The sequence below is a fragment of the Etheostoma spectabile genome, chromosome 22 (assembly GCF_008692095.1).
Source record: "Etheostoma spectabile isolate EspeVRDwgs_2016 chromosome 22, UIUC_Espe_1.0, whole genome shotgun sequence".
Lineage (NCBI taxonomy): Eukaryota > Metazoa > Chordata > Actinopteri > Perciformes > Percidae > Etheostoma > Etheostoma spectabile.
In genome coordinates this window covers 22,960,554-22,966,722 of record NC_045754.1, presented here as the reverse complement: position 1 = coordinate 22,966,722, position 6,169 = coordinate 22,960,554, and the positions used below count along the sequence as shown (strand labels likewise).

The 6,169-nt window shown below is 35.5% G+C and overlaps 6 non-coding genes across 6 annotated transcripts; 5 read left to right on the top strand and 1 right to left on the bottom strand.

The window, feature by feature from the left end:
* Nucleotides 1–437: 437 nt before the first annotated feature.
* trnas-gcu (transfer RNA serine (anticodon GCU)) lies at nucleotides 438–519 on the bottom strand. The gene has a single exon. It is a non-coding gene; the product is annotated as a tRNA-Ser (tRNA).
* An 867-nt stretch (nucleotides 520–1,386) lies between these two features.
* On the top strand, nucleotides 1,387–1,468 carry trnas-gcu (transfer RNA serine (anticodon GCU)). Its single transcript has one exon. It is a non-coding gene; the product is annotated as a tRNA-Ser (tRNA).
* A 537-nt stretch (nucleotides 1,469–2,005) lies between these two features.
* trnas-gcu (transfer RNA serine (anticodon GCU)) lies at nucleotides 2,006–2,087 on the top strand. The gene has a single exon. It is a non-coding gene; the product is annotated as a tRNA-Ser (tRNA).
* Nucleotides 2,088–2,658: 571 nt separating this feature from the next.
* trnas-gcu (transfer RNA serine (anticodon GCU)) lies at nucleotides 2,659–2,738 on the top strand. The gene has a single exon. It is a non-coding gene; the product is annotated as a tRNA-Ser (tRNA).
* A 435-nt stretch (nucleotides 2,739–3,173) lies between these two features.
* Nucleotides 3,174–3,255, top strand: trnas-gcu (transfer RNA serine (anticodon GCU)). Its single transcript has one exon. It is a non-coding gene; the product is annotated as a tRNA-Ser (tRNA).
* Nucleotides 3,256–5,257: 2,002 nt separating this feature from the next.
* trnas-gcu (transfer RNA serine (anticodon GCU)) lies at nucleotides 5,258–5,339 on the top strand. The gene has a single exon. It is a non-coding gene; the product is annotated as a tRNA-Ser (tRNA).
* The last annotated feature ends 830 nt before the right edge of the window (nucleotides 5,340–6,169 follow it).

The window sequence follows — 6,169 nt, the reverse complement described above, 5'->3', positions numbered from 1 at the left end:
CCCATCCTCGTCGTAGTGGGTTAGATACCCTCCAACATTTAATAGTCATCAATAGAATTAACTAACAAGATATACTATTCCTGTTTACGATGTACTATGACTATGTCATCACTTTCTTAACATACTATATTATGACTATTTGATCACTTTGTTAACATACTACATATATGACTTTTTTTATTATCACTATTTTATCATTTTAAGTAAGCAATACATTTTGACTTTTTATCTCTACATACTATCCTATGAGTATTTATGACACTCTACACAATGACTATTTTATCAACATATTATGTATTTATATCTCCACATACTGTACTATGAGTGTTTTTAACGTACCACAGTAAAGAAATGAGAACCTGTTCCCAAAGAGAGCAGTGAGAACATAGTCCGTTCTATTGAGGACTATTAAATGTTGGAGGGTATCTAACCCACTACGACGAGGATGGGATTCGAACCCACGCGTGCAGAGCACAATGGATTAGCAGTCCATCGCCTTAACCTCTCGGCCACCTCGTCTGCTGTCTGACCTTTCAAAGTAAAAGTCTGATTCTGGTCACGCCCTGAGATCTCTCTATCTCTTTTTATGACATATTATACTATGATTTTTTTATCACTTTTTATGACATATTATACTATAACTTTTTATGAAATACTGAACTATAACTTTTTATGACATGCTATGACTACTTTATCACTTTTATCAACACACTCTATTGTCTTTTTATCTCTATATACGATACTATGACTTTTTATCCCTTTTTTATGACACATTGTACTATGACTTTTTCTCCATTTTTATGACATACTAAACTATGACTTTTTATGAAATGCAAAGACTATTTTATCACTTTTATCAACATACTATATTATGTATTTATATATCTACATACTATACTATGAGTGTTTTTAACGTACCACAGTACTATGACTTTTTATCCCTTTTATGACATATTATACCATGAATATTTATCTCTTTTTATGACGTAAAAAACATGACTTTTTATCCCTTTTTTATGAGATATTATACTACGACTATTTGTCCATTTTATGACCTACTATACTATGACTTATTATCTCTTTTTATGACATACTATACTATGACTTTTTATCCTTTTTTATGACATATTATGCTATGACTTTTTATCACTTTTTATGACATAATATACTATGACTTTTTATACCTTTTTATGACATTTTATACTATGACTTTTTATCCAATTTTTATGACATATTATAAAATGATTCATAAAAAGAGATAAAAAGTCATAGTAAAGTATGTCATAAAAAGGGAGAAAAAGTCATAGTATAATATGTCATTAAAGGGATCAAAAGATCTCAGGGCGTGACCAGAATCAGACTTTTACTTTGAAAGGTCAGACAGCAGACGAGGTGGCCGAGAGGTTAAGGCGATGGACTGCTAATCCATTGTGCTCTGCACGCGTGGGTTCGAATCCCATCCTCGTCGTAGTGGGTTAGATACCCTCCAACATTTAATAGTCATCAATAGAACGGACTATGTTCTCACTGCTCTCTTTGGGAACAGGTTCTCATTTCTTTACTGTGGTACGTTAAAAACACTCATAGTACAGTATGTAGAGATATAAATACATCATATAGGATGTTGATAAAAGTGATAAAATAGTTATGGCATCTCATAAAAAGTCATAGTATAGTATGTCATAAAAAGTGATGAAAACTCATATTATAGCATGTCATAAAAAGGGATAAAAAGTCATAGTATGTCATAAAAATATATAAAAAATATATGAATATATAAAAAATCATAGTTAAGTATGTCATAAAAAGGGATAAAAAGTCATATCATAGTATGTTTTAAAAAGAGATAAAAGTCATAGTACAATATATCATAAAACAGATGAAAAGTCATTTTATAATATGTCATAAAAATGGATAAAAAGTCATAGTATAGTATGTCATAAAAAGGGATCAAAAGTAAAAAGATAAAAAGAATCAGACTTTTACTTTGAAAGGTCAGACAGCAGACGAGGTGGCCGAGAGGTTAAGGCGATGGACTGCTAATCCATTGTGCTCTGCACGCGTGGGTTCGAATCCCATCCTCGTCGTAGTGGGTTAGATACCCTCCAACATTTAATAGTCATAAATATTAAAAATTAGTTAAAAGGGATAAAAAGTCATAGTATAGTATGTAATAAAAACAGTTAAAAAGTCATTTTATAATATGTCATAAAAAGGGATAAAAAATTATAGTATAGTATGTCATAAATAGGGATAAAAAGTTTGATTCTAATATGTCATAAAAAGGATAGTATATATACTATATAGTATAGTATGTCATGAAAAGTTATAAAAAATTATAGTACAGTATGTCATAAAAAGAGATAAAAAGTCATAGTAAATTATGTCATAAAAAGGGATAAAAAGTCATAGTTTAGTATGTTATAAAAAGAGATAATAAGTCATAGTATAGTATGTCATAAAATGGACAAATGGTCGTAGTATAATATCTTATGAAAAGGGAAAAAGTCATAGTTTAGTCTGTCATAAAAGAGATAAATAGTCATAGTATACATGTCATAAAGTGATAAAAAGTCATAGTATAATAATTAATAAAGGGATCAAAAGATCTCAGGGCGTGACCAGAATCAGACTTTTACTTTGAAAGGTCAGACAGCAGACGAGGTGGCCGAGAGGTTAGGCATGGACTGCTAATCCATTGTGCTCTGCACGCGTGGGTTCGAATCCCATCCTCATCGTAGTGGTTTAGATACCCTCCAACATTTAATAGTCATCAATAGAACGACTAGTTCTCACTGCTCTCTTTGGGAACAGGTTCTCATTTCTTTACTGTGGTACGTTAAAAACACTCATAGTACAGTATGTGGAGATATAAATACATCATATAGGATGTTGATAAAAGTGATAAAATAGTCATAGCATGTCATAAAAAGTGATGAAAACTCATATTATAGCATGTCATAAAAAGGCATAAAAAGTCATAGTATTTCATAAAAATATATAAAAAATATATGAACATATAAAAAATCATAGTTAAGTATGTCATAAAAAGGGATAAAAAGTCATAGTATAATATGTCATAAAAAGTCATAGTATAGTAATTAATAAAAAGAGATAGAAAGAACTCAGGGCGTGACCAGAATCAGACTTTTACTTTGAAAGGCCAGACAGCAAACGAGGTGGCCGAGAGGTTAAGGCGATGGACTGCTAATCCATTGTGCTCTGCACGCGTGGGTTCGAATCCCATCCTCGTCGTAGTGGGTTAGATACCCTCCAACATTTAATAGTCATCAATAAACGGACTATGTTCTCACTCCTCTTTGGGAACAGGTTCTCATTTCTTACTGTGGTACGTTAAAAACACTCATAGTACAGTATGGACGTTGGAGCGGCTCTTCCTCAGCCTCCTCAGACCCCAGGTACAGCACGCCCAGGACCTCCTGCAGTTTGCGTACCAGCCAGATGTTGTGTGGAGACCCTCCTCTACCTGCTACACGCGTCCACTCCCATCTGGATAAGGGGGATGGCACAGTGAGGGTCCTCTTCTTGGACTTCTCCAGTGCCTTTAATACCATCCGGCCCCCTATACTCCAGGACAAACTGATCAGATGTGGACCCCTACTGGTAGACTGGATCAGAGACTACCTCACCGACAGGCCACAGTACGTCAGGCTGAAGGACATCATGTCTGACACTGTGGTCAGCAGCACTGGAGCCCCCCAGGCACAGTGCTGGCCCCTCTTCTCTTCACCCTGTACACCTGACTTCTGCTACAACTCGGAGCTGTCACATCCAGAAGTACGCAGATACACAGCCATCGTTGGGTGTATCAGGGGACAGGAGGAGGAGTATCGGATTCTGTGGGGGACTTTGCTCTCTGGTGTCGCACTAACTGCCTACAGCTCAACACCTCTAAAACAAAGGAGCTGGTCGTTGATTTTGGAGTCCCAGACCAAAACCGCAACCAGCCTGTTGGAGGAGTTGAGGTGGAGCATTCCAATCATACAAATACCTCGGGCTGTGGCTGGACAACAACTGGACTGGACAAAACAGCAGCCACCTGTACAGGAAGACACAGAGCCGGCTGTACTTCCTGAGGAGGCTGCGCTCCTTTAACATCTGCAGCAAACTGCTGTGGATGTTCTACCAGTCTGTGGTCACCAGTGTCCTCTTCTACACTGTGGTGTGCTGGGGGGGAGCATATCAAGAGGACACCCACAGGCTGGACAAACTGATCACGGCGGGCGGCGGCTCTGGTCGGCATGAAGCTGGACTCACTGGTGACGGTGGCAGAGAGGAGGACATTGGACAAACTGCTGGCTATTACTGAAAATGCCAGCCCCCCCCTGCACCCCTCATCAGCCCCAAGGAGCCGGTTCAGTGGAAGGCTGCTCCTTCCCAAGTGCCGGACCAACAGACTCAAGGACTCCTTTGTCCCTCATGCCATCAGACTATACAACTCCTCACTAGGGGGGAGGAGGAAATAGGGCATAGGACAATACATACATACATACATACATACATATATACATATATACATACATATATACATACATGCATACACAGTACACATACATACATACATACACACAGTACACATACATACATACATACACGCACACCTAGTCACTTTATCACTTTATCACTTCAATACTGGACTCAACACTGACACTTTAATAACAATTTATGGTCTTTTGTTTGTTTTATTTGACAAATGTTCTTATTGTTGTTATTATTATCATTATTGTTATTTTGTTGTCTTTATACTGTCTTTTCTTTTCTTTTTTTAATCTATTTTTATATTTGTTTTTTTGCTAAACTGGGTCTAATTTTCAATTTCCTTGCGGGAGTCATCCAAAAGGATCAATAAAAGAAGTCTAAGTCTAAGTCTAAGTCTAAGTATGTAGAGATATAAATACATCATATGGATGTTGATAAATGTGATAAAATAGTTAGGGCATGTCATAAAAAGTGATGAAAACTCATATTATAGCATGTCATAAAAAGGCATAACAAGTCATAGTATGTCATAAAAATATATAAAAAATATATGAACATATAAAAAATCATAGTTAAGTATGTCATAAAAAGGGAGAAAAAGTCATAGTATAATATGTCATGAAATGTGATAAAAAGTCATAGTATAATATGTCATAAAAAGAGAGTAATAGTCATAGTATAGTAATTAATAAAAAGAGATAGAAAGAACTCAGGGCGTGACCAGAATCAGGCTTTTACTTTGAAAGGTCAGACAGCAGACGAGGTGGCCGAGAGGTTAAGGCGATGGACTGCTAATCCATTGTGCTCTGCACGCGTGGGTTCGAATCCCATCCTCGTCGTAGTGGGTTAGATACCCTCCAACATTTAATAGTCATCAATAGAACGGACTATGTGTTCTCACTGCTCTCTTTGGGAACAGGTTCTCATTTCTTTACTGTGGTACGTTAAACCACTCATAGTACAGTATGTAGAGATATAAATCAATCATATAGTAGGTTGATAAAAGTGATAAATAGTCATAGCATGTCATAAAAATCATAGTATAGTATGTCAAAAAAGTGATGAAAACTCTAGCATTATAAAAAGGGATAAAAAGTCATAGTATGTCATAAAAAAATAAAAAAATATGAATATATAAAAATCATAGTTAAGTATGTCTAAAAAAGGATAAAAGTCATATCATAGTATGTTTTAAAAGAGTAAAAAATATAGTAAAATATGTCATAAAAAGGGATAAAAAGTCATGTATAGTATGTCATAAAAAGTGATAAAAAGTAAAAGATAAAAAGAATCAGACTTAAATATGAACATACAAAAAATCATAGTTGGTAGTCATAAAAAGGGATAAAAAGTCATAGTATAGTATGTCATAAAAACATATAAAAAGTCATAGTATAATTTCATAAAACAGATGAAAAGTCCATTTTATAATATGTCAAACAACAGAAAAAAGTCATAGTATATATGTCATAAAAAGAGTAAATAGTCATAGTATAGTAATTAATAAAAAGGGATCAAAAGATCTCGGATGGCGTGACCAGTAATCAGACTTTTACTTTGAAAGGTGAGACACAACGAGGTGGCCGGAGGTTAAGGGCGATGGACTGCTAATCCATTGTGCTCTGCACGCGTGGGTTCTAATCCCATCCTCGTCGTAGTGGACAACAAG